This window comes from Aphelocoma coerulescens, chromosome 9, assembly GCF_041296385.1.
Source record: "Aphelocoma coerulescens isolate FSJ_1873_10779 chromosome 9, UR_Acoe_1.0, whole genome shotgun sequence".
NCBI classification, from domain to species: Eukaryota; Metazoa; Chordata; class Aves; order Passeriformes; family Corvidae; genus Aphelocoma; species Aphelocoma coerulescens.
This window is the reverse complement of record NC_091023.1, coordinates 1,180,804-1,206,492: the sequence shown is the minus strand read 5'-3', so window position 1 is coordinate 1,206,492 and position 25,689 is coordinate 1,180,804. Positions and strand designations below refer to the sequence as shown.

At 62.8% G+C, this 25,689-nt stretch overlaps 50 non-coding genes across 50 annotated transcripts; all 50 read right to left on the bottom strand.

Annotated features, from left to right (window-relative positions):
- Positions 1-209: 209 nt before the first annotated feature.
- LOC138115499 (5S ribosomal RNA) lies at positions 210-328 on the bottom strand. Its single transcript, XR_011153411.1, has one exon. It is a non-coding gene; the product is annotated as a 5S ribosomal RNA (ribosomal RNA).
- A 358-nt stretch (positions 329-686) lies between these two features.
- Positions 687-805, bottom strand: LOC138115170 (5S ribosomal RNA). The gene has a single exon (XR_011153082.1). It is a non-coding gene; the product is annotated as a 5S ribosomal RNA (ribosomal RNA).
- Positions 806-1,163: 358 nt separating this feature from the next.
- LOC138115169 (5S ribosomal RNA) lies at positions 1,164-1,282 on the bottom strand. The gene has a single exon (XR_011153081.1). It is a non-coding gene; the product is annotated as a 5S ribosomal RNA (ribosomal RNA).
- A 358-nt stretch (positions 1,283-1,640) lies between these two features.
- Positions 1,641-1,759, bottom strand: LOC138115167 (5S ribosomal RNA). Its single transcript, XR_011153078.1, has one exon. It is a non-coding gene; the product is annotated as a 5S ribosomal RNA (ribosomal RNA).
- Positions 1,760-2,117: 358 nt separating this feature from the next.
- On the bottom strand, positions 2,118-2,236 carry LOC138115166 (5S ribosomal RNA). Its single transcript, XR_011153077.1, has one exon. It is a non-coding gene; the product is annotated as a 5S ribosomal RNA (ribosomal RNA).
- Positions 2,237-2,594: 358 nt separating this feature from the next.
- On the bottom strand, positions 2,595-2,713 carry LOC138115417 (5S ribosomal RNA). The gene has a single exon (XR_011153331.1). It is a non-coding gene; the product is annotated as a 5S ribosomal RNA (ribosomal RNA).
- A 358-nt stretch (positions 2,714-3,071) lies between these two features.
- LOC138115165 (5S ribosomal RNA) lies at positions 3,072-3,190 on the bottom strand. Its single transcript, XR_011153076.1, has one exon. It is a non-coding gene; the product is annotated as a 5S ribosomal RNA (ribosomal RNA).
- A 581-nt stretch (positions 3,191-3,771) lies between these two features.
- LOC138115376 (5S ribosomal RNA) lies at positions 3,772-3,890 on the bottom strand. The gene has a single exon (XR_011153291.1). It is a non-coding gene; the product is annotated as a 5S ribosomal RNA (ribosomal RNA).
- A 358-nt stretch (positions 3,891-4,248) lies between these two features.
- Positions 4,249-4,367, bottom strand: LOC138115164 (5S ribosomal RNA). Its single transcript, XR_011153075.1, has one exon. It is a non-coding gene; the product is annotated as a 5S ribosomal RNA (ribosomal RNA).
- Positions 4,368-4,725: 358 nt separating this feature from the next.
- On the bottom strand, positions 4,726-4,844 carry LOC138115416 (5S ribosomal RNA). The gene has a single exon (XR_011153330.1). It is a non-coding gene; the product is annotated as a 5S ribosomal RNA (ribosomal RNA).
- Positions 4,845-5,202: 358 nt separating this feature from the next.
- LOC138115162 (5S ribosomal RNA) lies at positions 5,203-5,321 on the bottom strand. The gene has a single exon (XR_011153074.1). It is a non-coding gene; the product is annotated as a 5S ribosomal RNA (ribosomal RNA).
- Positions 5,322-5,902: 581 nt separating this feature from the next.
- LOC138115374 (5S ribosomal RNA) lies at positions 5,903-6,021 on the bottom strand. The gene has a single exon (XR_011153288.1). It is a non-coding gene; the product is annotated as a 5S ribosomal RNA (ribosomal RNA).
- Positions 6,022-6,379: 358 nt separating this feature from the next.
- On the bottom strand, positions 6,380-6,498 carry LOC138115460 (5S ribosomal RNA). Its single transcript, XR_011153372.1, has one exon. It is a non-coding gene; the product is annotated as a 5S ribosomal RNA (ribosomal RNA).
- Positions 6,499-7,079: 581 nt separating this feature from the next.
- LOC138115373 (5S ribosomal RNA) lies at positions 7,080-7,198 on the bottom strand. Its single transcript, XR_011153287.1, has one exon. It is a non-coding gene; the product is annotated as a 5S ribosomal RNA (ribosomal RNA).
- A 358-nt stretch (positions 7,199-7,556) lies between these two features.
- LOC138115160 (5S ribosomal RNA) lies at positions 7,557-7,675 on the bottom strand. The gene has a single exon (XR_011153072.1). It is a non-coding gene; the product is annotated as a 5S ribosomal RNA (ribosomal RNA).
- Positions 7,676-8,033: 358 nt separating this feature from the next.
- Positions 8,034-8,152, bottom strand: LOC138115498 (5S ribosomal RNA). The gene has a single exon (XR_011153410.1). It is a non-coding gene; the product is annotated as a 5S ribosomal RNA (ribosomal RNA).
- A 358-nt stretch (positions 8,153-8,510) lies between these two features.
- On the bottom strand, positions 8,511-8,629 carry LOC138115159 (5S ribosomal RNA). Its single transcript, XR_011153071.1, has one exon. It is a non-coding gene; the product is annotated as a 5S ribosomal RNA (ribosomal RNA).
- A 358-nt stretch (positions 8,630-8,987) lies between these two features.
- On the bottom strand, positions 8,988-9,106 carry LOC138115497 (5S ribosomal RNA). Its single transcript, XR_011153409.1, has one exon. It is a non-coding gene; the product is annotated as a 5S ribosomal RNA (ribosomal RNA).
- Positions 9,107-9,464: 358 nt separating this feature from the next.
- Positions 9,465-9,583, bottom strand: LOC138115158 (5S ribosomal RNA). The gene has a single exon (XR_011153070.1). It is a non-coding gene; the product is annotated as a 5S ribosomal RNA (ribosomal RNA).
- Positions 9,584-9,941: 358 nt separating this feature from the next.
- Positions 9,942-10,060, bottom strand: LOC138115157 (5S ribosomal RNA). The gene has a single exon (XR_011153069.1). It is a non-coding gene; the product is annotated as a 5S ribosomal RNA (ribosomal RNA).
- Positions 10,061-10,641: 581 nt separating this feature from the next.
- LOC138115258 (5S ribosomal RNA) lies at positions 10,642-10,760 on the bottom strand. Its single transcript, XR_011153172.1, has one exon. It is a non-coding gene; the product is annotated as a 5S ribosomal RNA (ribosomal RNA).
- Positions 10,761-11,118: 358 nt separating this feature from the next.
- On the bottom strand, positions 11,119-11,237 carry LOC138115496 (5S ribosomal RNA). Its single transcript, XR_011153408.1, has one exon. It is a non-coding gene; the product is annotated as a 5S ribosomal RNA (ribosomal RNA).
- Positions 11,238-11,595: 358 nt separating this feature from the next.
- Positions 11,596-11,714, bottom strand: LOC138115156 (5S ribosomal RNA). The gene has a single exon (XR_011153067.1). It is a non-coding gene; the product is annotated as a 5S ribosomal RNA (ribosomal RNA).
- A 358-nt stretch (positions 11,715-12,072) lies between these two features.
- Positions 12,073-12,191, bottom strand: LOC138115154 (5S ribosomal RNA). Its single transcript, XR_011153065.1, has one exon. It is a non-coding gene; the product is annotated as a 5S ribosomal RNA (ribosomal RNA).
- Positions 12,192-12,834: 643 nt separating this feature from the next.
- LOC138115447 (5S ribosomal RNA) lies at positions 12,835-12,953 on the bottom strand. Its single transcript, XR_011153360.1, has one exon. It is a non-coding gene; the product is annotated as a 5S ribosomal RNA (ribosomal RNA).
- A 358-nt stretch (positions 12,954-13,311) lies between these two features.
- LOC138115670 (5S ribosomal RNA) lies at positions 13,312-13,430 on the bottom strand. Its single transcript, XR_011153582.1, has one exon. It is a non-coding gene; the product is annotated as a 5S ribosomal RNA (ribosomal RNA).
- A 358-nt stretch (positions 13,431-13,788) lies between these two features.
- LOC138115153 (5S ribosomal RNA) lies at positions 13,789-13,907 on the bottom strand. The gene has a single exon (XR_011153064.1). It is a non-coding gene; the product is annotated as a 5S ribosomal RNA (ribosomal RNA).
- A 358-nt stretch (positions 13,908-14,265) lies between these two features.
- Positions 14,266-14,384, bottom strand: LOC138115152 (5S ribosomal RNA). The gene has a single exon (XR_011153063.1). It is a non-coding gene; the product is annotated as a 5S ribosomal RNA (ribosomal RNA).
- Positions 14,385-14,742: 358 nt separating this feature from the next.
- LOC138115151 (5S ribosomal RNA) lies at positions 14,743-14,861 on the bottom strand. Its single transcript, XR_011153061.1, has one exon. It is a non-coding gene; the product is annotated as a 5S ribosomal RNA (ribosomal RNA).
- Positions 14,862-15,442: 581 nt separating this feature from the next.
- On the bottom strand, positions 15,443-15,561 carry LOC138115415 (5S ribosomal RNA). Its single transcript, XR_011153329.1, has one exon. It is a non-coding gene; the product is annotated as a 5S ribosomal RNA (ribosomal RNA).
- A 358-nt stretch (positions 15,562-15,919) lies between these two features.
- LOC138115257 (5S ribosomal RNA) lies at positions 15,920-16,038 on the bottom strand. The gene has a single exon (XR_011153171.1). It is a non-coding gene; the product is annotated as a 5S ribosomal RNA (ribosomal RNA).
- Positions 16,039-16,396: 358 nt separating this feature from the next.
- LOC138115495 (5S ribosomal RNA) lies at positions 16,397-16,515 on the bottom strand. The gene has a single exon (XR_011153407.1). It is a non-coding gene; the product is annotated as a 5S ribosomal RNA (ribosomal RNA).
- Positions 16,516-16,873: 358 nt separating this feature from the next.
- Positions 16,874-16,992, bottom strand: LOC138115150 (5S ribosomal RNA). Its single transcript, XR_011153060.1, has one exon. It is a non-coding gene; the product is annotated as a 5S ribosomal RNA (ribosomal RNA).
- Positions 16,993-17,350: 358 nt separating this feature from the next.
- Positions 17,351-17,469, bottom strand: LOC138115149 (5S ribosomal RNA). The gene has a single exon (XR_011153059.1). It is a non-coding gene; the product is annotated as a 5S ribosomal RNA (ribosomal RNA).
- Positions 17,470-18,112: 643 nt separating this feature from the next.
- Positions 18,113-18,231, bottom strand: LOC138115446 (5S ribosomal RNA). The gene has a single exon (XR_011153359.1). It is a non-coding gene; the product is annotated as a 5S ribosomal RNA (ribosomal RNA).
- Positions 18,232-18,589: 358 nt separating this feature from the next.
- LOC138115669 (5S ribosomal RNA) lies at positions 18,590-18,708 on the bottom strand. Its single transcript, XR_011153581.1, has one exon. It is a non-coding gene; the product is annotated as a 5S ribosomal RNA (ribosomal RNA).
- Positions 18,709-19,066: 358 nt separating this feature from the next.
- Positions 19,067-19,185, bottom strand: LOC138115148 (5S ribosomal RNA). Its single transcript, XR_011153058.1, has one exon. It is a non-coding gene; the product is annotated as a 5S ribosomal RNA (ribosomal RNA).
- Positions 19,186-19,543: 358 nt separating this feature from the next.
- Positions 19,544-19,662, bottom strand: LOC138115146 (5S ribosomal RNA). Its single transcript, XR_011153057.1, has one exon. It is a non-coding gene; the product is annotated as a 5S ribosomal RNA (ribosomal RNA).
- A 358-nt stretch (positions 19,663-20,020) lies between these two features.
- LOC138115721 (5S ribosomal RNA) lies at positions 20,021-20,139 on the bottom strand. The gene has a single exon (XR_011153631.1). It is a non-coding gene; the product is annotated as a 5S ribosomal RNA (ribosomal RNA).
- A 358-nt stretch (positions 20,140-20,497) lies between these two features.
- On the bottom strand, positions 20,498-20,616 carry LOC138115145 (5S ribosomal RNA). The gene has a single exon (XR_011153056.1). It is a non-coding gene; the product is annotated as a 5S ribosomal RNA (ribosomal RNA).
- A 358-nt stretch (positions 20,617-20,974) lies between these two features.
- Positions 20,975-21,093, bottom strand: LOC138115667 (5S ribosomal RNA). Its single transcript, XR_011153579.1, has one exon. It is a non-coding gene; the product is annotated as a 5S ribosomal RNA (ribosomal RNA).
- Positions 21,094-21,451: 358 nt separating this feature from the next.
- On the bottom strand, positions 21,452-21,570 carry LOC138115666 (5S ribosomal RNA). The gene has a single exon (XR_011153578.1). It is a non-coding gene; the product is annotated as a 5S ribosomal RNA (ribosomal RNA).
- Positions 21,571-21,928: 358 nt separating this feature from the next.
- LOC138115144 (5S ribosomal RNA) lies at positions 21,929-22,047 on the bottom strand. The gene has a single exon (XR_011153055.1). It is a non-coding gene; the product is annotated as a 5S ribosomal RNA (ribosomal RNA).
- Positions 22,048-22,405: 358 nt separating this feature from the next.
- Positions 22,406-22,524, bottom strand: LOC138115142 (5S ribosomal RNA). Its single transcript, XR_011153053.1, has one exon. It is a non-coding gene; the product is annotated as a 5S ribosomal RNA (ribosomal RNA).
- Positions 22,525-22,882: 358 nt separating this feature from the next.
- LOC138115468 (5S ribosomal RNA) lies at positions 22,883-23,001 on the bottom strand. The gene has a single exon (XR_011153380.1). It is a non-coding gene; the product is annotated as a 5S ribosomal RNA (ribosomal RNA).
- A 358-nt stretch (positions 23,002-23,359) lies between these two features.
- On the bottom strand, positions 23,360-23,478 carry LOC138115665 (5S ribosomal RNA). Its single transcript, XR_011153577.1, has one exon. It is a non-coding gene; the product is annotated as a 5S ribosomal RNA (ribosomal RNA).
- Positions 23,479-23,836: 358 nt separating this feature from the next.
- On the bottom strand, positions 23,837-23,955 carry LOC138115664 (5S ribosomal RNA). Its single transcript, XR_011153575.1, has one exon. It is a non-coding gene; the product is annotated as a 5S ribosomal RNA (ribosomal RNA).
- Positions 23,956-24,313: 358 nt separating this feature from the next.
- Positions 24,314-24,432, bottom strand: LOC138115663 (5S ribosomal RNA). The gene has a single exon (XR_011153574.1). It is a non-coding gene; the product is annotated as a 5S ribosomal RNA (ribosomal RNA).
- A 358-nt stretch (positions 24,433-24,790) lies between these two features.
- LOC138115662 (5S ribosomal RNA) lies at positions 24,791-24,909 on the bottom strand. Its single transcript, XR_011153573.1, has one exon. It is a non-coding gene; the product is annotated as a 5S ribosomal RNA (ribosomal RNA).
- Positions 24,910-25,267: 358 nt separating this feature from the next.
- Positions 25,268-25,386, bottom strand: LOC138115661 (5S ribosomal RNA). Its single transcript, XR_011153572.1, has one exon. It is a non-coding gene; the product is annotated as a 5S ribosomal RNA (ribosomal RNA).
- Positions 25,387-25,689: the final 303 nt, after the last annotated feature.

The window sequence follows — 25,689 nt, the reverse complement described above, 5'->3', positions numbered from 1 at the left end:
AGCTTTTCCCGCCACGCCAACTATGCGAGGACTAACAGTCATGGCCACCAGCTCTGCCCTGCCCTCGGAAACAAGGGAACCTGCAGCCAGATCCAGAGCCACGCAAGCCATGCAAGCCCCATGAGCCACCCTCCCCCTTGTGCTCCTTGGCACCGCTGCCCAAGCAAAACAAGGCACCTCTGGCCCAGAGCCCAGGACCCAGCAAAAGAAGCCTACAGCACCCAGTATTCCCAGGCGGTCTCCCATCCAAGTACTAACCGGGCCCGACCCTGCTTAGCTTCCGAGATCAGACGAGATCGGGCGTTCTCAGGGTGGTATAGCCGTAGGCACCCCTCAGCCCCACAGCAGCGCTCTCCAGCACACACCAGCGCCTTCCTGCCCTGCCCCAATGCCCCCCGCTCCCGGCACACGGCCGCCAGCGCCACTGTCGGCAACAACCCAACCTGCAGCCAGACCGAGCACCACACAAGCCACTCAAGCTTTTCCAGCCACGCCAACTATGCGAGGACTAACAGTCATGGCCACCAGCTCTGCCCTGCCCTCGGCAACAACAGAACCTGCAGCCGGACCCAGAGCCACGCAAGCCATGCAAGCCCCATGAGCCACCCTCGCCCTTGAGCTCCTTGGCACCGCTGCCCAAGCAAAACAAGGCACCTCTGGCCCAGAGCCCAGGACCCAGCAAAAGAAGCCTACAGCACCCGGTATTCCCAGGCGGTCTCCCATCCAAGTACTAACCGGGCCCGACCCTGCTTAGCTTCCGAGATCAGACGAGATCGGGCGTTCTCAGGGTGGTATGGCCGTAGGCACCCCTCAGCCCCACAGCAGCGCTCTCCAGCACACACCAGCGCCTTCCTGCCCTGCCCCAATGCCCCCTGCACCCGGCACACGGCCGCCAGCGCCACTGTCGGCAACAACCCAACCTGCAGCCAGACCGAGCACCACACAAGCCACTCAAGCTTTTCCAGCCACGCCAACTATGCGAGGACTAACAGTCATGGCCACCAGCTCTGCCCTGCCCTCGGCAACAACAGAACCTGCAGCCGGACCCAGAGCCACGCAAGCCATGCAAGCCCCATGAGCCACCCTCGCCCTTGAGCTCCTTGGCACCGCTGCCCAAGCAAAACAAGGCACCTCTGGCCCAGAGCCCAGGACCCAGCAAAAGAAGCCTACAGCACCCGGTATTCCCAGGCGGTCTCCCATCCAAGTACTAACCGGGCCCGACCCTGCTTAGCTTCCGAGATCAGACGAGATCGGGCGTTCTCAGGGTGGTATGGCCGTAGGCACCCCTCAGCCCCACAGCAGCGCTCTCCAGCACACACCAGCGCCTTCCTGCCCTGCCCCAATGCCCCCTGCACCCGGCACACGGCCGCCAGCGCCACTGTCGGCAACAACCCAACCTGCAGCCAGACCCAGAGCCATACAAGCCACTCAAGCTTTTCCAGCCACGCCAACTATGTGAGGACTAACAGTCATGGCCACCAGCTCTGCCCTGCCCTCAGCAACAACAGAACCTGCAGCCGGACCCAGAGCCACACAAGCCATGCAAGCCCCATGAGCCACCCTCGCCCTTGTGCTCCTTGGCACCGCTGCCCAAGCAAAACAAGGCACCTCTGGCCCAGAGCCCAGGACCCAGCAAAAGAAGCCTACAGCACCCGGTATTCCCAGGCGGTCTCCCATCCAAGTACTAACCGGGCCCGACCCTGCTTAGCTTCCGAGATCAGACGAGATCGGGCGTTCTCAGGGTGGTATGGCCGTAGGCACCCCTCAGCCCCACAGCAGCCCTCTCCAGCACACACCAGCGCCTTCCTGCCCTGCCCCAATGCCCCCTGCACCCGGCACACGGCCGCCAGCGCCACTGTCAGCAACAACCCAACCTGCAGCCAGACCCAGAGCCATACAAGCCACTCAAGCTTTTCCCGCCACGCCAACTATGCGAGGACTAACAGTCATGGCCACCAGCTCTTCCCTGCCCTCGGAAACAAGGGAACCTGCAGCCAGATCCAGAGCCACGCAAGCCATGCAAGCCCCATGAGCCACCCTCGCCCTTGTGCCCCTTGGAATGGCTGCCCAAGCAAAACAAGGCACCTCTGGCCCAGAGCCCAGGACCCAGCAAAAGAAGCCTACAGCACCCGGTATTCCCAGGCGGTCTCCCATCCAAGTACTAACCGGGCCCGACCCTGCTTAGCTTCCGAGATCAGACGAGATCGGGCGTTCTCAGGGTGGTATGGCCGTAGGCACCCCTCAGCCCCACAGCAGCCCTCTCCAGCACACACCAGCGCCTTCCTGCCCTGCCCCAATGCCCCCTGCACCCGGCACACGGCCGCCAGCGCCACTGTCGGCAACAACCCAACCTGCAGCAAGACCCAGAGCCATACAAGCCACTCAAGCTTTTCCCGCCACGCCAACTATGCGAGGACTAACAGTCATGGCCACCAGCTCTTCCCTGCCCTCAGAAACAAGGGAACATGCAGCCAGATCCAGAGCCACGCAAGCCATGCAAGCCCCATGAGCCACCCTCCCCCTTGTGCTCCTTGGCACCACTGCCCAAGCAAAACAAGGCACCTCTGGCCCAGAGCCCAGGACCCAGCAAAAGAAGCCTACAGCACCCAGTATTCCCAGGCGGTCTCCCATCCAAGTACTAACCGGGCCCGACCCTGCTTAGCTTCCGAGATCAGACGAGATCGGGCGTTCTCAGGGTGGTATGGCCGTAGGCACCCCTCAGCCCCACAGCAGCGCTCTCCAGCACACACCAGCGCCTTCCTGCCCTGCCCCAATGCCCCCCGCTCCCGGCACACGGCCGCCAGCGCCACTGTCGGCAACAACCCAACCTGCAGCCAGACCGAGCACCACACAAGCCACTCAAGCTTTTCCAGCCACGCCAACTATGCGAGGACTAACAGTCATGGCCACCAGCTCTGCCCTGCCCTCGGCAACAACAGAACCTGCAGCCGGACCCAGAGCCACGCAAGCCATGCAAGCCCCATGAGCCACCCTCGCCCTTTAGCTCCTTGGCACCGCTGCCCAAGCAAAACAAGGCACCTCTGGCCCAGAGCCCAGGACCCAGCAAAAGAAGCCTACAGCACCCGGTATTCCCAGGCGGTCTCCCATCCAAGTACTAACCGGGCCCGACCCTGCTTAGCTTCCGAGATCAGACGAGATCGGGCGTTCTCAGGGTGGTATGGCCGTAGGCACCCCTCAGCCCCACAGCAGCGCTCTCCAGCACACACCAGCGCCTTCCTGCCCTGCCCCAATGCCCCCTGCACCCGGCACACGGCCGCCAGCGCCACTGTCGGCAACAACCCAACCTGCAGCCAGACCCAGAGCCATACAAGCCACTCAAGCTTTTCCAGCCACGCCAACTATGTGAGGACTAACAGTCATGGCCACCAGCTCTGCCCTGCCCTCGGCAACAACAGAACCTGCAGTCGGACCCAGAGCCACACAAGCCACATAAGCCACGCCGGCCACACAAGCTTCATGAGCATCAACAGTCATGGCCACCAGCTCTGCCCTCCGCAACAATGGAACCTGCAGCCAGATCCAGAGCCATACAAGCCACTCAAGCTTTTCCAGCCACGCCAACTATGCGAGGACTAACAGTCATGGCCACCAGCTCTGCCCTGCCCTCGGCAACAACAGAACCTGCAGCCGGACCCAGAGCCACGCAAGCCATGCAAGCCCCATGAGCCACCCTCCCCCTTGTGCTCCTTGGCACCGCTGCCCAAGCAAAACAAGGCACCTCTGGCCCAGAGCCCAGGACCCAGCAAAAGAAGCCTACAGCACCCGGTATTCCCAGGCGGTCTCCCATCCAAGTACTAACCGGGCCCGACCCTGCTTAGCTTCCGAGATCAGACGAGATCAGGCGTTCTCAGGGTGGTATGGCCGTAGGCACCCCTCAGCCCCACAGCAGCGCTCTCCAGCACACACCAGCGCCTTCCTGCCCTGCCCCAATGCCCCCCGCACCCGGCACACGGCCGCCAGCGCCACTGTCAGCAACAACCCAACCTGCAGCCAGACCCAGAGCCATACAAGCCACTCAAGCTTTTCCCGCCACGCCAACTATGCGAGGACTAACAGTCATGGCCACCAGCTCTTCCCTGCCCTCGGAAACAAGGGAACCTGCAGCCAGATCCAGAGCCACGCAAGCCATGCAAGCCCCATGAGCCACCCTCGCCCTTGTGCCCCTTGGAATGGCTGCCCAAGCAAAACAAGGCACCTCTGGCCCAGAGCCCAGGACCCAGCAAAAGAAGCCTACAGCACCCGGTATTCCCAGGCGGTCTCCCATCCAAGTACTAACCGGGCCCGACCCTGCTTAGCTTCCGAGATCAGACGAGATCGGGCGTTCTCAGGGTGGTATGGCCGTAGGCACCCCTCAGCCCCACAGCAGCGCTCTCCAGCACACACCAGCGCCTTCCTGCCCTGCCCCAATGCCCCCTGCACCCGGCACACGGCCGCCAGCGCCACTGTCGGCAACAACCCAACCTGCAGCCAGACCCAGAGCCATACAAGCCACTCAAGCTTTTCCCGCCACGCCAACTATGCGAGGACTAACAGTCATGGCCACCAGCTCTGCCCTGCCCTCGGAAACAAGGGAACCTGCAGCCAGATCGAGAGCCACGCAAGCCATGCAAGCCCCATGAGCCACCCTCCCCCTTGTGCTCCTTGGCACCGCTGCCCAAGCAAAACAAGGCACCTCTGGCCCAGAGCCCAGGACCCAGCAAAAGAAGCCTACAGCACCCAGTATTCCCAGGCGGTCTCCCATCCAAGTACTAACCGGGCCCGACCCTGCTTAGCTTCCGAGATCAGACGAGATCGGGCGTTCTCAGGGTGGTATGGCCGTAGGCACCCCTCAGCCCCACAGCAGCGCTCTCCAGCACACACCAGCGCCTTCCTGCCCTGCCCCAATGCCCCCCGCTCCCGGCACACGGCCGCCAGCGCCACTGTCGGCAACAACCCAACCTGCAGCCAGACCGAGCACCACACAAGCCACTCAAGCTTTTCCAGCCACGCCAACTATGCGAGGACTAACAGTCATGGCCACCAGCTCTGCCCTGCCCTCGGCAACAACAGAACCTGCAGCCGGACCCAGAGCCACGCAAGCCATGCAAGCCCCATGAGCCACCCTCGCCCTTTAGCTCCTTGGCACCGCTGCCCAAGCAAAACAAGGCACCTCTGGCCCAGAGCCCAGGACCCAGCAGAAGAAGCCTACAGCACCCGGTATTCCCAGGCGGTCTCCCATCCAAGTACTAACCGGGCCCGACCCTGCTTAGCTTCCGAGATCAGACGAGATCGGGCGTTCTCAGGGTGGTATGGCCGTAGGCACCCCTCAGCCCCACAGCAGCGCTCTCCAGCACACACCAGCGCCTTCCTGCCCTGCCCCAATGCCCCCTGCACCCGGCACACGGCCGCCAGCGCCACTGTCGGCAACAACCCAACCTGCAGCCAGACCCAGAGCCATACAAGCCACTCAAGCTTTTCCAGCCACGCCAACTATGTGAGGACTAACAGTCATGGCCACCAGCTCTGCCCTGCCCTCGGCAACAACAGAACCTGCAGTCGGACCCAGAGCCACACAAGCCACATAAGCCACGCCGGCCACACAAGCTTCATGAGCATCAACAGTCATGGCCACCAGCTCTGCCCTCCGCAACAATGGAACCTGCAGCCAGATCCAGAGCCATACAAGCCACTCAAGCTTTTCCAGCCACGCCAACTATGCGAGGACTAACAGTCATGGCCACCAGCTCTGCCCTGCCCTCGGCAACAACAGAACCTGCAGCCGGACCCAGAGCCACGCAAGCCATGCAAGCCCCATGAGCCACCCTCCCCCTTGTGCTCCTTGGCACCGCTGCCCAAGCAAAACAAGGCACCTCTGGCCCAGAGCCCAGGACCCAGCAAAAGAAGCCTACAGCACCCGGTATTCCCAGGCGGTCTCCCATCCAAGTACTAACCGGGCCCGACCCTGCTTAGCTTCCGAGATCAGACGAGATCAGGCGTTCTCAGGGTGGTATGGCCGTAGGCACCCCTCAGCCCCACAGCAGCGCTCTCCAGCACACACCAGCGCCTTCCTGCCCTGCCCCAATGCCCCCCGCACCCGGCACACGGCCGCCAGCGCCACTGTCAGCAACAACCCAACCTGCAGCCAGACCCAGAGCCATACAAGCCACTCAAGCTTTTTCCGCCACGCCAACTATGCGAGGACTAACAGTCATGGCCACCAGCTCTTCCCTGCCCTCGGAAACAAGGGAACCTGCAGCCAGATCCAGAGCCACGCAAGCCATGCAAGCCCCATGAGCCACCCTCGCCCTTGTGCCCCTTGGAATGGCTGCCCAAGCAAAACAAGGCACCTCTGGCCCAGAGCCCAGGACCCAGCAAAAGAAGCCTACAGCACCCGGTATTCCCAGGCGGTCTCCCATCCAAGTACTAACCGGACCCGACCCTGCTTAGCTTCCGAGATCAGACGAGATCGGGCGTTCTCAGGGTGGTATGGCCGTAGGCACCCCTCAGCCCCACAGCAGCGCTCTCCAGCACACACCAGCGCCTTCCTGCCCTGCCCCAATGCCCCCTGCACCCGGCACACGGCCGCCAGCGCCACTGTCGGCAACAACCCAACCTGCAGCCAGACCCAGAGCCATACAAGCCACTCAAGCTTTTCCAGCCACGCCAACTATGTGAGGACTAACAGTCATGGCCACCAGCTCTGCCCTGCCCTCGGCAACAACAGAACCTGCAGTCGGACCCAGAGCCACACAAGCCACATAAGCCACGCCGGCCACACAAGCTTCATGAGCATCAACAGTCATGGCCACCAGCTCTGCCCTCCGCAACAATGGAACCTGCAGCCAGATCCAGAGCCATACAAGCCACTCAAGCTTTTCCAGCCACGCCAACTATGCGAGGACTAACAGTCATGGCCACCAGCTCTGCCCTGCCCTCGGCAACAACAGAACCTGCAGCCGGACCCAGAGCCACGCAAGCCATGCAAGCCCCATGAGCCACCCTCCCCCTTGTGCTCCTTGGCACCGCTGCCCAAGCAAAACAAGGCACCTCTGGCCCAGAGCCCAGGACCCAGCAAAAGAAGCCTACAGCACCCGGTATTCCCAGGCGGTCTCCCATCCAAGTACTAACCGGGCCCGACCCTGCTTAGCTTCCGAGATCAGACGAGATCAGGCGTTCTCAGGGTGGTATGGCCGTAGGCACCCCTCAGCCCCACAGCAGCGCTCTCCAGCACACACCAGCGCCTTCCTGCCCTGCCCCAATGCCCCCCGCACCCGGCACACGGCCGCCAGCGCCACTGTCAGCAACAACCCAACCTGCAGCCAGACCCAGAGCCATACAAGCCACTCAAGCTTTTTCCGCCACGCCAACTATGCGAGGACTAACAGTCATGGCCACCAGCTCTGCCCTGCCCTCGGAAACAAGGGAACCTGCAGCCAGATCCAGAGCCACGCAAGCCATGCAAGCCCCATGAGCCACCCTCGCCCTTGTGCCCCTTGGAATGGCTGCCCAAGCAAAACAAGGCACCTCTGGCCCAGAGCCCAGGACCCAGCAAAAGAAGCCTACAGCACCCGGTATTCCCAGGCGGTCTCCCATCCAAGTACTAACCGGGCCCGACCCTGCTTAGCTTCCGAGATCAGACGAGATCGGGCGTTCTCAGGGTGGTATGGCCGTAGGCACCCCTCAGCCCCACAGCAGCGCTCTCCAGCACACACCAGCGCCTTCCTGCCCTGCCCCAATGCCCCCTGCACCCGGCACACGGCCGCCAGCGCCACTGTCGGCAACAACCCAACCTGCAGCCAGACCCAGAGCCATACAAGCCACTCAAGCTTTTCCCGCCACGCCAACTATGCGAGGACTAACAGTCATGGCCACCAGCTCTGCCCTGCCCTCGGAAACAAGGGAACCTGCAGCCAGATCCAGAGCCACGCAAGCCATGCAAGCCCCATGAGCCACCCTCCCCCTTGTGCTCCTTGGCACCGCTGCCCAAGCAAAACAAGGCACCTCTGGCCCAGAGCCCAGGACCCAGCAAAAGAAGCCTACAGCACCCAGTATTCCCAGGCGGTCTCCCATCCAAGTACTAACCGGGCCCGACCCTGCTTAGCTTCCGAGATCAGACGAGATCGGGCGTTCTCAGGGTGGTATAGCCGTAGGCACCCCTCAGCCCCACAGCAGCGCTCTCCAGCACACACCAGCGCCTTCCTGCCCTGCCCCAATGCCCCCCGCTCCCGGCACACGGCCGCCAGCGCCACTGTCGGCAACAACCCAACCTGCAGCCAGACCGAGCACCACACAAGCCACTCAAGCTTTTCCAGCCACGCCAACTATGCGAGGACTAACAGTCATGGCCACCAGCTCTGCCCTGCCCTCGGCAACAACAGAACCTGCAGCCGGACCCAGAGCCACGCAAGCCATGCAAGCCCCATGAGCCACCCTCGCCCTTGAGCTCCTTGGCACCGCTGCCCAAGCAAAACAAGGCACCTCTGGCCCAGAGCCCAGGACCCAGCAAAAGAAGCCTACAGCACCCGGTATTCCCAGGCGGTCTCCCATCCAAGTACTAACCGGGCCCGACCCTGCTTAGCTTCCGAGATCAGACGAGATCGGGCGTTCTCAGGGTGGTATGGCCGTAGGCACCCCTCAGCCCCACAGCAGCGCTCTCCAGCACACACCAGCGCCTTCCTGCCCTGCCCCAATGCCCCCCGCTCCCGGCACACGGCCGCCAGCGCCACTGTCGGCAACAACCCAACCTGCAGCCAGACCGAGCACCACACAAGCCACTCAAGCTTTTCCAGCCACGCCAACTATGCGAGGACTAACAGTCATGGCCACCAGCTCTGCCCTGCCCTCGGAAACAAGGGAACCTGCAGCCAGATCCAGAGCCACGCAAGCCATGCAAGCCCCATGAGCCACCCTCCCCCTTGTGCTCCTTGGCACCGCTGCCCAAGCAAAACAAGGCACCTCTGGCCCAGAGCCCAGGACCCAGCAAAAGAAGCCTACAGCACCCAGTATTCCCAGGCGGTCTCCCATCCAAGTACTAACCGGGCCCGACCCTGCTTAGCTTCCGAGATCAGACGAGATCGGGCGTTCTCAGGGTGGTATAGCCGTAGGCACCCCTCAGCCCCACAGCAGCGCTCTCCAGCACACACCAGCGCCTTCCTGCCCTGCCCCAATGCCCCCCGCTCCCGGCACACGGCCGCCAGCGCCACTGTCGGCAACAACCCAACCTGCAGCCAGACCGAGCACCACACAAGCCACTCAAGCTTTTCCAGCCACGCCAACTATGCGAGGACTAACAGTCATGGCCACCAGCTCTGCCCTGCCCTCGGCAACAACAGAACCTGCAGCCGGACCCAGAGCCACGCAAGCCATGCAAGCCCCATGAGCCACCCTCGCCCTTGAGCTCCTTGGCACCGCTGCCCAAGCAAAACAAGGCACCTCTGGCCCAGAGCCCAGGACCCAGCAAAAGAAGCCTACAGCACCCGGTATTCCCAGGCGGTCTCCCATCCAAGTACTAACCGGGCCCGACCCTGCTTAGCTTCCGAGATCAGACGAGATCGGGCGTTCTCAGGGTGGTATGGCCGTAGGCACCCCTCAGCCCCACAGCAGCGCTCTCCAGCACACACCAGCGCCTTCCTGCCCTGCCCCAATGCCCCCCGCTCCCGGCACACGGCCGCCAGCGCCACTGTCGGCAACAACCCAACCTGCAGCCAGACCGAGCACCACACAAGCCACTCAAGCTTTTCCAGCCACGCCAACTATGCGAGGACTAACAGTCATGGCCACCAGCTCTGCCCTGCCCTCGGCAACAACAGAACCTGCAGCCGGACCCAGAGCCACGCAAGCCATGCAAGCCCCATGAGCCACCCTCGCCCTTGAGCTCCTTGGCACCGCTGCCCAAGCAAAACAAGGCACCTCTGGCCCAGAGCCCAGGACCCAGCAAAAGAAGCCTACAGCACCCGGTATTCCCAGGCGGTCTCCCATCCAAGTACTAACCGGGCCCGACCCTGCTTAGCTTCCGAGATCAGACGAGATCGGGCGTTCTCAGGGTGGTATGGCCGTAGGCACCCCTCAGCCCCACAGCAGCGCTCTCCAGCACACACCAGCGCCTTCCTGCCCTGCCCCAATGCCCCCTGCACCCGGCACACGGCCGCCAGCGCCACTGTCGGCAACAACCCAACCTGCAGCCAGACCCAGAGCCATACAAGCCACTCAAGCTTTTCCAGCCACGCCAACTATGTGAGGACTAACAGTCATGGCCACCAGCTCTGCCCTGCCCTCGGCAACAACAGAACCTGCAGTCGGACCCAGAGCCACACAAGCCACATAAGCCACGCCGGCCACACAAGCTTCACGAGCATCAACAGTCATGGCCACCAGCTCTGCCCTCCGCAACAATGGAACCTGCAGCCAGATCCAGAGCCATACAAGCCACTCAAGCTTTTCCAGCCACGCCAACTATGCGAGGACTAACAGTCATGGCCACCAGCTCTGCCCTGCCCTCAGCAACAACAGAACCTGCAGCCGGACCCAGAGCCACACAAGCCATGCAAGCCCCATGAGCCACCCTCGCCCTTGTGCTCCTTGGCACCGCTGCCCAAGCAAAACAAGGCACCTCTGGCCCAGAGCCCAGGACCCAGCAAAAGAAGCCTACAGCACCCGGTATTCCCAGGCGGTCTCCCATCCAAGTACTAACCGGGCCCGACCCTGCTTAGCTTCCGAGATCAGACGAGATCGGGCGTTCTCAGGGTGGTATGGCTGTAGGCACCCCTCAGCCCCACAGCAGCCCTCTCCAGCACACACCAGCGCCTTCCTGCCCTGCCCCAATGCCCCCTGCACCCGGCACACGGCCGCCAGCGCCACTGTCGGCAACAACCCAACCTGCAGCCAGACCCAGAGCCATACAAGCCACTCAAGCTTTTCCCGCCACGCCAACTATGCGAGGACTAACAGTCATGGCCACCAGCTCTTCCCTGCCCTCGGAAACAAGGGAACCTGCAGCCAGATCCAGAGCCACGCAAGCCATGCAAGCCCCATGAGCCACCCTCGCCCTTGTGCTCCTTGGCACCGCTGCCCAAGCAAAACAAGGCACCTCTGGCCCAGAGCCCAGGACCCAGCAAAAGAAGCCTACAGCACCCAGTATTCCCAGGCGGTCTCCCATCCAAGTACTAACCGGGCCCGACCCTGCTTAGCTTCCGAGATCAGACGAGATCGGGCGTTCTCAGGGTGGTATAGCCGTAGGCACCCCTCAGCCCCACAGCAGCGCTCTCCAGCACACACCAGCGCCTTCCTGCCCTGCCCCAATGCCCCCCGCTCCCGGCACACGGCCGCCAGCGCCACTGTCGGCAACAACCCAACCTGCAGCCAGACCGAGCACCACACAAGCCACTCAAGCTTTTCCAGCCACGCCAACTATGCGAGGACTAACAGTCATGGCCACCAGCTCTGCCCTGCCCTCGGCAACAACAGAACCTGCAGCCGGACCCAGAGCCACGCAAGCCATGCAAGCCCCATGAGCCACCCTCGCCCTTGAGCTCCTTGGCACCGCTGCCCAAGCAAAACAAGGCACCTCTGGCCCAGAGCCCAGGACCCAGCAAAAGAAGCCTACAGCACCCGGTATTCCCAGGCGGTCTCCCATCCAAGTACTAACCGGGCCCGACCCTGCTTAGCTTCCGAGATCAGACGAGATCGGGCGTTCTCAGGGTGGTATGGCCGTAGGCACCCCTCAGCCCCACAGCAGCGCTCTCCAGCACACACCAGCGCCTTCCTGCCCTGCCCCAATGCCCCCTGCACCAGGCACACGGCCGCCAGCGCCACTGTCGGCAACAACCCAACCTGCAGCCAGACCCAGAGCCATACAAGCCACTCAAGCTTTTCCAGCCACGCCAACTATGTGAGGACTAACAGTCATGGCCACCAGCTCTGCCCTGCCCTCGGCAACAACAGAACCTGCAGCCGGACCCAGAGCCACACAAGCCATGCAAGCCCCATGAGCCACCCTCGCCCTTGTGCTCCTTGGCACCGCTGCCCAAGCAAAACAAGGCACCTCTGGCCCAGAGCCCAGGACCCAGCAAAAGAAGCCTACAGCACCCGGTATTCCCAGGCGGTCTCCCATCCAAGTACTAACCGGGCCCGACCCTGCTTAGCTTCCGAGATCAGACGAGATCGGGCGTTCTCAGGGTGGTATGGCCGTAGGCACCCCTCAGCCCCACAGCAGCGCTCTCCAGCACACACCAGCGCCTTCCTGCCCTGCCCCAATGCTCCTCGCACCCGGCACACGGCCGCCAGCGCCACTGTCGGCAACAACCCAACCTGCAGCCAGACCCAGAGCCATACAAGCCACTCAAGCTTTTCCAGCCACGCCAACTATGTGAGGACTAACAGTCATGGCCACCAGCTCTGCCCTGCCCTCGGCAACAACAGAACCTGCAGTCGGACCCAGAGCCACACAAGCCACATAAGCCACGCCGGCCACACAAGCTTCAAGAGCATCAACAGTCATGGCCACCAGCTCTGCCCTCCGCAACAATGGAACCTGCAGCCAGATCCAGAGCCATACAAGCCACTCAAGCTTTTCCAGCCACGCCAACTATGCGAGGACTAACAGTCATGGCCACCAGCTCTGCCCTGCCCTCGGCAACAACGGAACCTGCAGCCAGGAACAAGGCACCTTGTTCCAAAGACCCAGAACCAGACAAGCCACACAAGCCACCGCAGCCATGCAATCCCTCTGAGCCACGCGAGCCACGGCCACTGTTGGCCTCGCCCTTGTGCCCCTTGGAATGGCTGCCCAAGCAAAACAAGGCACCTCTGGCCCAGAGCCCAGGACCCAGCAAAAGAAGCCTACAGCACCCGGTATTCCCAGGCGGTCTCCCATCCAAATACTAACCGGGCCCGACCCTGCTTAGCTTCCGAGATCAGACGAGATCGGGCGTTCTCAGGGTGGTATGGCCGTAGGCACCCCTCAGCCCCACAGCAGCGCTCTCCAGCACACACCAGCGCCTTCCTGCCCTGCCCCAATGCCCCCTGCACCCGGCACACGGCCGCCAGCGCCACTGTCGGCAACAACCCAACCTGCAGCCAGACCCAGAGCCATACAAGCCACTCAAGCTTTTCCAGCCACGCCAACTATGCGAGGACTAACAGTCATGGCCACCAGCTCTGCCCTGCCCTCAGCAACAACAGAACCTGCAGCCGGACCCAGAGCCACACAAGCCATGCAAGCCCCATGAGCCACCCTCGCCCTTGTGCTCCTTGGCACCGCTGCCCAAGCAAAACAAGGCACCTCTGGCCCAGAGCCCAGGACCCAGCAAAAGAAGCCTACAGCACCCGGTATTCCCAGGCGGTCTCCCATCCAAGTACTAACCGGGCCCGACCCTGCTTAGCTTCCGAGATCAGACGATATCGGGCGTTCTCAGGGTGGTATGGCCGTAGGCACCCCTCAGCCCCACAGCAGCGCTCTCCAGCACACACCAGCGCCTTCCTGCCCTGCCCCAATGCCCCCCGCACCCGGCACACGGCCGCCAGCGCCACTGTCGGCAACAACCCAACCTGCAGCCAGACCCAGAGCCATACAAGCCACTCAAGCTTTTCCCGCCACGCCAACTATGCGAGGACTAACAGTCATGGCCACCAGCTCTTCCCTGCCCTCGGAAACAAGGGAACCTGCAGCCAGATCCAGAGCCACGCAAGCCATGCAAGCCCCATGAGCCACCCTCGCCCTTGTGCTCCTTGGCACCGCTGCCCAAGCAAAACAAGGCACCTCTGGCCCAGAGCCCAGGACCCAGCAAAAGAAGCCTACAGCACCCGGTATTCCCAGGCGGTCTCCCATCCAAGTACTAACCGGGCCCGACCCTGCTTAGCTTCCGAGATCAGACGAGATCGGGCGTTCTCAGGGTGGTATGGCCGTAGGCACCCCTCAGCCCCACAGCAACGCTCTCCAGCACACACCAGCGCCTTCCTGCCCTGCCCCAATGCCCCCCGCACCCGGCACACGGCCGCCAGCGCCACTGTCGGCAACAACCCAACCTGCAGCCAGACCCAGAGCCATACAAGCCACTCAAGCTTTTCCCGCCACGCCAACTATGCGAGGACTAACAGTCATGGCCACCAGCTCTGCCCTGCCCTCGGCAACAACAGAACCTGCAGCCGGACCCAGAGCCACGCAAGCCATGCAAGCCCCATGAGCCACCCTCGCCCTTGAGCTCCTTGGCACCGCTGCCCAAGCAAAACAAGGCACCTCTGGCCCAGAGCCCAGGACCCAGCAAAAGAAGCCTACAGCACCCGGTATTCCCAGGCGGTCTCCCATCCAAGTACTAACCGGGCCCGACCCTGCTTAGCTTCCGAGATCAGACGAGATCGGGCGTTCTCAGGGTGGTATGGCCGTAGGCACCCCTCAGCCCCACAGCAGCGCTCTCCAGCACACACCAGCGCCTTCCTGCCCTGCCCCAATGCCCCCCGCACCCGGCACACGGCCGCCAGCGCCACTGTCGGCAACAACCCAACCTGCAGCCAGACCCAGAGCCATACAAGCCACTCAAGCTTTTCCAGCCACGCCAACTATGTGAGGACTAACAGTCATGGCCACCAGCTCTGCCCTGACCTCGGAAACAACAGAACCTGCAGCCGGACCCAGAGCCACGCAAGCCATGCAAGCCCCATGAGCCACCCTCCCCCTTGTGCTCCTTGGCACCGCTGCCCAAGCAAAACAAGGCACCTCTGGCCCAGAGCCCAGGACCCAGCAAAAGAAGCCTACAGCACCCGGTATTCCCAGGCGGTCTCCCATCCAAGTACTAACCGGGCCCGACCCTGCTTAGCTTCCGAGATCAGACGAGATCGGGCGTTCTCAGGGTGGTATGGCCGTAGGCACCCCTCAGCCCCACAGCAGCGCTCTCCAGCACACACCAGCGCCTTCCTGCCCTGCCCCAATGCCCCCTGCACCCGGCACACGGCCGCCAGCGCCACTGTCGGCAACAACCCAACCTGCAGCCAGACCCAGAGCCATACAAGCCACTCAAGCTTTTCCAGCCACGCCAACTATGTGAGGACTAACAGTCATGGCCACCAGCTCTGCCCTGCCCTCGGCAACAACAGAACCTGCAGTCGGACCCAGAGCCACACAAGCCACATAAGCCACGCCGGCCACACAAGCTTCACGAGCATCAACAGTCATGGCCACCAGCTCTGCCCTCCGCAACAATGGAACCTGCAGCCAGATCCAGAGCCATACAAGCCACTCAAGCTTTTCCAGCCACGCCAACTATGCGAGGACTAACAGTCATGGCCACCAGCTCTGCCCTGCCCTCGGCAACAACAGAACCTGCAGCCGGACCCAGAGCCACGCAAGCCATGCAAGCCCCATGAGCCACCCTCCCCCTTGTGCTCCTTGGCACCGCTGCCCAAGCAAAACAAGGCACCTCTGGCCCAGAGCCCAGGACCCAGCAAAAGAAGCCTACAGCACCCAGTATTCCCAGGCGGTCTCCCATCCAAGTACTAACCGGGCCCGACCCTGCTTAGCTTCCGAGATCAGACGAGATCGGGCGTTCTCAGGGTGGTATGGCCGTAGGCACCCCTCAGCCCCACAGCAGCGCTCTCCAGCACACACCAGCGCCTTCCTGCCCTGCCCCAATGCCCCCCGCTCCCGGCACACGGCCGCCAGCGCCACTGTCGGCAACAACCCAACCTGCAGCCAGACCGAGCACCACACAAGCCACTCAAGCTTTTCCAGCCACGCCAACTATGTGAGGACTAACAGTCATGGCCACCAGCTCTGCCCTGCCCTCAGCAACAACAGAACCTGCAGCCGGACCCAGAGCCACACAAGCCATGCAAGCCCCATGAGCCACCCTCGCCCTTGTGCTCCTTGGCACCGCTGCCCAAGCAAAACAAGGCACCTCTGGCCCAGAGCCCAGGACCCAGCAAAAGAAGCCTACAGCACCCGGTATTCCCAGGCGGTCTCCCATCCAAGTACTAACCGGGCCCGACCCTGCTTAGCTTCCGAGATCAGACGAGATCGGGCGTTCTCAGGGTGGTATGGCTGTAGGCACCCCTCAGCCCCACAGCAGCCCTCTCCAGCACACACCAGCGCCTTCCTGCCCTGCCCCAATGCCCCCTGCACCCGGCACACGGCCGCCAGCGCCACTGTCGGCAACAACCCAACCTGCAGCCAGACCCAGAGCCATACAAGCCACTCAAGCTTTTCCCGCCACGCCAACTATGCGAGGACTAACAGTCATGGCCACCAGCTCTTCCCTGCCCTCGGAAACAAGGGAACCTGCAGCCAGATCCAGAGCCACGCAAGCCATGCAAGCCCCATGAGCCACCCTCGCCCTTGTGCTCCTTGGCACCGCTGCCCAAGCAAAACAAGGCACCTCTGGCCCAGAGCCCAGGACCCAGCAAAAGAAGCCTACAGCACCCAGTATTCCCAGGCGGTCTCCCATCCAAGTACTAACCGGGCCCGACCCTGCTTAGCTTCCGAGATCAGACGAGATCGGGCGTTCTCAGGGTGGTATAGCCGTAGGCACCCCTCAGCCCCACAGCAGCGCTCTCCAGCACACACCAGCGCCTTCCTGCCCTGCCCCAATGCCCCCCGCTCCCGGCACACGGCCGCCAGCGCCACTGTCGGCAACAACCCAACCTGCAGCCAGACCGAGCACCACACAAGCCACTCAAGCTTTTCCAGCCACGCCAACTATGCGAGGACTAACAGTCATGGCCACCAGCTCTGCCCTGCCCTCGGCAACAACAGAACCTGCAGCCGGACCCAGAGCCACGCAAGCCATGCAAGCCCCATGAGCCACCCTCGCCCTTGAGCTCCTTGGCACCGCTGCCCAAGCAAAACAAGGCACCTCTGGCCCAGAGCCCAGGACCCAGCAAAAGAAGCCTACAGCACCCGGTATTCCCAGGCGGTCTCCCATCCAAGTACTAACCGGGCCCGACCCTGCTTAGCTTCCGAGATCAGACGAGATCGGGCGTTCTCAGGGTGGTATGGCCGTAGGCACCCCTCAGCCCCACAGCAGCGCTCTCCAGCACACACCAGCGCCTTCCTGCCCTGCCCCAATGCCCCCTGCACCAGGCACACGGCCGCCAGCGCCACTGTCGGCAACAACCCAACCTGCAGCCAGACCCAGAGCCATACAAGCCACTCAAGCTTTTCCAGCCACGCCAACTATGTGAGGACTAACAGTCATGGCCACCAGCTCTGCCCTGCCCTCGGCAACAACAGAACCTGCAGCCGGACCCAGAGCCACACAAGCCATGCAAGCCCCATGAGCCACCCTCGCCCTTGTGCTCCTTGGCACCGCTGCCCAAGCAAAACAAGGCACCTCTGGCCCAGAGCCCAGGACCCAGCAAAAGAAGCCTACAGCACCCGGTATTCCCAGGCGGTCTCCCATCCAAGTACTAACCGGGCCCGACCCTGCTTAGCTTCCGAGATCAGACGAGATCGGGCGTTCTCAGGGTGGTATGGCCGTAGGCACCCCTCAGCCCCACAGCAGCGCTCTCCAGCACACACCAGCGCCTTCCTGCCCTGCCCCAATGCTCCTCGCACCCGGCACACGGCCGCCAGCGCCACTGTCGGCAACAACCCAACCTGCAGCCAGACCCAGAGCCATACAAGCCACTCAAGCTTTTCCAGCCACGCCAACTATGTGAGGACTAACAGTCATGGCCACCAGCTCTGCCCTGCCCTCGGCAACAACAGAACCTGCAGTCGGACCCAGAGCCACACAAGCCACATAAGCCACGCCGGCCACACAAGCTTCATGAGCATCAACAGTCATGGCCACCAGCTCTGCCCTCCGCAACAATGGAACCTGCAGCCAGATCTAGAGCCATACAAGCCACTCAAGCTTTTCCAGCCACGCCAACTATGCGAGGACTAACAGTCATGGCCACCAGCTCTGCCCTGCCCTCGGCAACAACGGAACCTGCAGCCAGGAACAAGGCACCTTGTTCCAAAGACCCAGAACCAGACAAGCCACACAAGCCACCGCAGCCATGCAATCCCTCTGAGCCACGCGAGCCACGGCCACTGTTGGCCTCGCCCTTGTGCCCCTTGGAATGGCTGCCCAAGCAAAACAAGGCACCTCTGGCCCAGAGCCCAGGACCCAGCAAAAGAAGCCTACAGCACCCGGTATTCCCAGGCGGTCTCCCATCCAAATACTAACCGGGCCCGACCCTGCTTAGCTTCCGAGATCAGACGAGATCGGGCGTTCTCAGGGTGGTATGGCCGTAGGCACCCCTCAGCCCCACAGCAGCGCTCTCCAGCACACACCAGCGCCTTCCTGCCCTGCCCCAATGCCCCCTGCACCCGGCACACGGCCGCCAGCGCCACTGTCGGCAACAACCCAACCTGCAGCCAGACCCAGAGCCATACAAGCCACTCAAGCTTTTCCAGCCACGCCAACTATGTGAGGACTAACAGTCATGGCCACCAGCTCTGCCCTGCCCTCAGCAACAACAGAACCTGCAGCCGGACCCAGAGCCACACAAGCCATGCAAGCCCCATGAGCCACCCTCGCCCTTGTGCTCCTTGGCACCGCTGCCCAAGCAAAACAAGGCACCTCTGGCCCAGAGCCCAGGACCCAGCAAAAGAAGCCTACAGCACCCGGTATTCCCAGGCGGTCTCCCATCCAAGTACTAACCGGGCCCGACCCTGCTTAGCTTCCGAGATCAGACGATATCGGGCGTTCTCAGGGTGGTATGGCCGTAGGCACCCCTCAGCCCCACAGCAGCGCTCTCCAGCACACACCAGCGCCTTCCTGCCCTGCCCCAATGCCCCCCGCACCCGGCACACGGCCGCCAGCGCCACTGTCGGCAACAACCCAACCTGCAGCCAGACCCAGAGCCATACAAGCCACTCAAGCTTTTCCCGCCACGCCAACTATGCGAGGACTAACAGTCATGGCCACCAGCTCTTCCCTGCCCTCGGAAACAAGGGAACCTGCAGCCAGATCCAGAGCCACGCAAGCCATGCAAGCCCCATGAGCCACCCTCGCCCTTGTGCTCCTTGGCACCGCTGCCCAAGCAAAACAAGGCACCTCTGGCCCAGAGCCCAGGACCCAGCAAAAGAAGCCTACAGCACCCGGTATTCCCAGGCGGTCTCCCATCCAAGTACTAACCGGGCCCGACCCTGCTTAGCTTCCGAGATCAGACGAGATCGGGCGTTCTCAGGGTGGTATGGCCGTAGGCACCCCTCAGCCCCACAGCAGCGCTCTCCAGCACACACCAGCGCCTTCCTGCCCTGCCCCAATGCCCCCCGCACCCGGCACACGGCCGCCAGCGCCACTGTCGGCAACAACCCAACCTGCAGCCAGACCCAGAGCCATACAAGCCACTCAAGCTTTTCCCGCCACGCCAACTATGCGAGGACTAACAGTCATGGCCACCAGCTCTGCCCTGCCCTCGGCAACAACAGAACCTGCAGCCGGACCCAGAGCCACGCAAGCCATGCAAGCCCCATGAGCCACCCTCGCCCTTGAGCTCCTTGGCACCGCTGCCCAAGCAAAACAAGGCACCTCTGGCCCAGAGCCCAGGACCCAGCAAAAGAAGCCTACAGCACCCGGTATTCCCAGGCGGTCTCCCATCCAAGTACTAACCGGGCCCGACCCTGCTTAGCTTCCGAGATCAGACGAGATCGGGCGTTCTCAGGGTGGTATGGCCGTAGGCACCCCTCAGCCCCACAGCAGCGCTCTCCAGCACACACCAGCGCCTTCCTGCCCTGCCCCAATGCCCCCCGCACCCGGCACACGGCCGCCAGCGCCACTGTCGGCAACAACCCAACCTGCAGCCAGACCCAGAGCCATACAAGCCACTCAAGCTTTTCCAGCCACGCCAACTATGTGAGGACTAACAGTCATGGCCACCAGCTCTGCCCTGACCTCGGAAACAACAGAACCTGCAGCCGGACCCAGAGCCACGCAAGCCATGCAAGCCCCATGAGCCACCCTCCCCCTTGTGCTCCTTGGCACCGCTGCCCAAGCAAAACAAGGCACCTCTGGCCCAGAGCCCAGGACCCAGCAAAAGAAGCCTACAGCACCCGGTATTCCCAGGCGGTCTCCCATCCAAGTACTAACCGGGCCCGACCCTGCTTAGCTTCCGAGATCAGACGATATCGGGCAGTCTCAGGGTGGTATGGCCGTAGGCACCCCTCAGCCCCACAGCAGCGCTCTCCAGCACACACCAGCGCCTTCCTGCCCTGCCCCAATGCCCCCCGCACCCGGCACACGGCCGCCAGCGCCACTGTCGGCAACAACCCAACCAGCAGCCAGACCGAACACCACACAAGCCACTCAAGCTTTTCCCGCCACGCCAACTATGCGAGGACTAACAGTCATGGCCACCAGCTCTTCCCTGCCCTCGGAAACAAGGGAACCTGCAGCCAGATCCAGAGCCACGCAAGCCATGCAAGCCCCATGAGCCACCCTCGCCCTTGTGCTCCTTGGCACCGCTGCCCAAGCAAAACAAGGCACCTCTGGCCCAGAGCCCAGGACCCAGCAAAAGAAGCCTACAGCACCCGGTATTCCCAGGCGGTCTCCCATCCAAGTACTAACCGGGCCCGACCCTGCTTAGCTTCCGAGATCAGACGAGATCGGGCGTTCTCAGGGTGGTATGGCCGTAGGCACCCCTCAGCCCCACAGCAGCGCTCTCCAGCACACACCAGCGCCTTCCTGCCCTGCCCCAATGCCCCCCGCACCCGGCACACGGCCGCCAGCGCCACTGTCGGCAACAACCCAACCTGCAGCCAGACCCAGAGCCATACAAGCCACTCAAGCTTTTCCCGCCACGCCAACTATGCGAGGACTAACAGTCATGGCCACCAGCTCTTCCCTGCCCTCGGAAACAAGGGAACCTGCAGCCAGATCCAGAGCCACGCAAGCCATGCAAGCCCCATGAGCCACCCTCGCCCTTGTGGTCCTTGGCACCGCTGCCCAAGCAAAACAAGGCACCTCTGGCCCAGAGCCCAGGACCCAGCAAAAGAAGCCTACAGCACCCGGTATTCCCAGGCGGTCTCCCATCCAAGTACTAACCGGGCCCGACCCTGCTTAGCTTCCGAGATCAGACGATATCGGGCGTTCTCAGGGTGGTATGGCCGTAGGCACCCCTCAGCCCCACAGCAGCGCTCTCCAGCACACACCAGCGCCTTCCTGCCCTGCCCCAATGCCCCCCGCACCCGGCACACGGCCGCCAGCGCCACTGTCGGCAACAACCCAACCTGCAGCCAGACCCAGAGCCATACAAGCCACTCAAGCTTTTCCAGCCATGCCAACTATGTGAGGACTAACAGTCATGGCCACCAGCTCTGCCCTGACCTCGGAAACAACAGAACCTGCAGCCGGACCCAGAGCCACGCAAGCCATGCAAGCCCCATGAGCCACCCTCGCCCTTGTGCTCCTTGGCACCGCTGCCCAAGCAAAACAAGGCACCTCTGGCCCAGAGCCCAGGACCCAGCAAAAGAAGCCTACAGCACCCGGTATTCCCAGGCGGTCTCCCATCCAAGTACTAACCGGGCCCGACCCTGCTTAGCTTCCGAGATCAGACGATATCGGGCGTTCTCAGGGTGGTATGGCCGTAGGCACCCCTCAGCCCCACAGCAGCGCTCTCCAGCACACACCAGCGCCTTCCTGCCCTGCCCCAATGCCCCCCGCACCCGGCACACGGCCGCCAGCGCCACTGTTGGCAACAACCCAACCTGCAGCCAGACCGAACACCACACAAGCCACTCAAGCTTTTCCAGCCACGCCAACTATGCGAGGACTAACAGTCATGGCCACCAGCTCTGCCCTGCCCTCGGCAACAACAGAACCTGCAGCCGGACCCAGAGCCACGCAAGCCATGCAAGCCCCATGAGCCACCCTCGCCCTTGAGCTCCTTGGCACCGCTGCCCAAGCAAAACAAGGCACCTCTGGCCCAGAGCCCAGGACCCAGCAAAAGAAGCCTACAGCACCCGGTATTCCCAGGCGGTCTCCCATCCAAGTACTAACCGGGCCCGACCCTGCTTAGCTTCCGAGATCAGACGAGATCGGGCGTTCTCAGGGTGGTATGGCCGTAGGCACCCCTCAGCCCCACAGCAGCGCTCTCCAGCACACACCAGCGCCTTCCTGCCCTGCCCCAATGCTCCTCGCACCCGGCACACGGCCGCCAGCGCCACTGTCGGCAACAACCCAACCTGCAGCCAGACCCAGAGCCATACAAGCCACTCAAGCTTTTCCCGCCACGCCAACTATGCGAGGACTAACAGTCATGGCCACCAGCTCTTCCCTGCCCTCGGAAACAAGGGAACCTGCAGCCAGATCCAGAGCCACGCAAGCCATGCAAGCCCCATGAGCCACCCTCCCCCTTGTGCTCCTTGGCACCGCTGCCCAAGCAAAACAAGGCACCTCTGGCCCAGAGCCCAGGACCCAGCAAAAGAAGCCTACAGCACCCGGTATTCCCAGGCGGTCTCCCATCCAAGTACTAACCGGGCCCGACCCTGCTTAGCTTCCGAGATCAGACGAGATCGGGCGTTCTCAGGGTGGTATGGCCGTAGGCACCCCTCAGCCCCACAGCAGCGCTCTCCAGCACACACCAGCGCCTTCCTGCCCTGCCCCAATGCCCCCTGCACCCGGCACACGGCCGCCAGCGCCACTGTCGGCAACAACCCAACCTGCAGCCAGACCCAGAGCCATACAAGCCACTCAAGCTTTTCCCGCCACGCCAACTATGCGAGGACTAACAGTCATGGCCACCAGCTCTTCCCTGCCCTCGGAAACAAGGGAACCTGCAGCCAGATCCAGAGCCACGCAAGCCATGCAAGCCCCATGAGCCACCCTCCCCCTTGTGCTCCTTGGCACCGCTGCCCAAGCAAAACAAGGCACCTCTGGCCCAGAGCCCAGGACCCAGCAAAAGAAGCCTACAGCACCCGGTATTCCCAGGCGGTCTCCCATCCAAGTACTAACCGGGCCCGACCCTGCTTAGCTTCCAAGATCAGACGAGATCGGGCGTTCTCAGGGTGGTATGGCCGTAGGCACCCCTCAGCCCCACAGCAGCGCTCTCCAGCACACACCAGCGCCTTCCTGCCCTGCCCCAATGCCCCCCGCACCCGGCACACGGCCGCCAGCGCCACTGTCGGCAACAACCCAACCTGCAGCCAGACCCAGAGCCATACAAGCCACTCAAGCTTTTCCAGCCACGCCAACTATGTGAGGACTAACAGTCATGGCCACCAGCTCTGCCCTGACCTCGGAAACAACAGAACCTGCAGCCGGACCCAGAGCCACGCAAGCCATGCAAGCCCCATGAGCCACCCTCCCCCTTGTGCTCCTTGGCACCGCTGCCCAAGCAAAACAAGGCACCTCTGGCCCAGAGCCCAGGACCCAGCAAAAGAAGCCTACAGCACCCGGTATTCCCAGGCGGTCTCCCATCCAAGTACTAACCGGGCCCGACCCTGCTTAGCTTCCGAGATCAGACGATATCGGGCGTTCTCAGGGTGGTATGGCCGTAGGCACCCCTCAGCCCCACAGCAGCGCTCTCCAGCACACACCAGCGCCTTCCTGCCCTGCCCCAATGCCCCCCGCACCCGGCACACGGCCGCCAGCGCCACTGTTGGCAACAACCCAACCTGCAGCCAGACCGAACACCACACAAGCCACTCAAGCTTTTCCAGCCACGCCAACTATGCGAGGACTAACAGTCATGGCCACCAGCTCTGCCCTGCCCTCGGCAACAACAGAACCTGCAGCCGGACCCAGAGCCACGCAAGCCATGCAAGCCCCATGAGCCACCCTCGCCCTTGAGCTCCTTGGCACCGCTGCCCAAGCAAAACAAGGCACCTCTGGCCCAGAGCCCAGGACCCAGCAAAAGAAGCCTACAGCACCCGGTATTCCCAGGCGGTCTCCCATCCAAGTACTAACCGGGCCCGACCCTGCTTAGCTTCCGAGATCAGACGATATCGGGCGTTCTCAGGGTGGTATGGCCGTAGGCACCCCTCAGCCCCACAGCAGCGCTCTCCAGCACACACCAGCGCCTTCCTGCCCTGCCCCAATGCCCCCCGCACCCGGCACACGGCCGCCAGCGCCACTGTTGGCAACAACCCAACCTGCAGCCAGACCGAACACCACACAAGCCACTCAAGCTTTTCCAGCCACGCCAACTATGCGAGGACTAACAGTCATGGCCACCAGCTCTGCCCTGCCCTCGGCAACAACAGAACCTGCAGCCGGACCCAGAGCCACGCAAGCCATGCAAGCCCCATGAGCCACCCTCGCCCTTGAGCTCCTTGGCACCGCTGCCCAAGCAAAACAAGGCACCTCTGGCCCAGAGCCCAGGACCCAGCAAAAGAAGCCTACAGCACCCGGTATTCCCAGGCGGTCTCCCATCCAAGTACTAACCGGGCCCGACCCTGCTTAGCTTCCGAGATCAGACGATATCGGGCGTTCTCAGGGTGGTATGGCCGTAGGCACCCCTCAGCCCCACAGCAGCGCTCTCCAGCACACACCAGCGCCTTCCTGCCCTGCCCCAATGCCCCCCGCACCCGGCACACGGCCGCCAGCGCCACTGTCGGCAACAACCCAACCTGCAGCCAGACCCAGAGCCATACAAGCCACTCAAGCTTTTCCCGCCACGCCAACTATGCGAGGACTAACAGTCATGGCCACCAGCTCTTCCCTGCCCTCGGAAACAAGGGAACCTGCAGCCAGATCCAGAGCCACGCAAGCCATGCAAGCCCCATGAGCCACCCTCGCCCTTGTGCTCCTTGGCACCGCTGCCCAAGCAAAACAAGGCACCTCTGGCCCAGAGCCCAGGACCCAGCAAAAGAAGCCTACAGCACCCGGTATTCCCAGGCGGTCTCCCATCCAAGTACTAACCGGGCCCGACCCTGCTTAGCTTCCGAGATCAGACGATATCGGGCGTTCTCAGGGTGGTATGGCCGTAGGCACCCCTCAGCCCCACAGCAGCGCTCTCCAGCACACACCAGCGCCTTCCTGCCCTGCCCCAATGCCCCCCGCACCCGGCACACGGCCGCCAGCGCCACTGTCGGCAACAACCCAACCTGCAGCCAGACCCAGAGCCATACAAGCCACTCAAGCTTTTCCAGCCATGCCAACTATGTGAGGACTAACAGTCATGGCCACCAGCTCTGCCCTGACCTCGGAAACAACAGAACCTGCAGCCGGACCCAGAGCCACGCAAGCCATGCAAGCCCCATGAGCCACCCTCGCCCTTGTGCTCCTTGGCACCGCTGCCCAAGCAAAACAAGGCACCTCTGGCCCAGAGCCCAGGACCCAGCAAAAGAAGCCTACAGCACCCGGTATTCCCAGGCGGTCTCCCATCCAAGTACTAACCGGGCCCGACCCTGCTTAGCTTCCGAGATCAGACGATATCGGGCGTTCTCAGGGTGGTATGGCCGTAGGCACCCCTCAGCCCCACAGCAGCGCTCTCCAGCACACACCAGCGCCTTCCTGCCCTGCCCCAATGCCCCCCGCACCCGGCACACGGCCGCCAGCGCCACTGTTGGCAACAACCCAACCTGCAGCCAGACCGAACACCACACAAGCCACTCAAGCTTTTCCAGCCACGCCAACTATGCGAGGACTAACAGTCATGGCCACCAGCTCTGCCCTGCCCTCGGCAACAACAGAACCTGCAGCCGGACCCAGAGCCACGCAAGCCATGCAAGCCCCATGAGCCACCCTCGCCCTTGAGCTCCTTGGCACC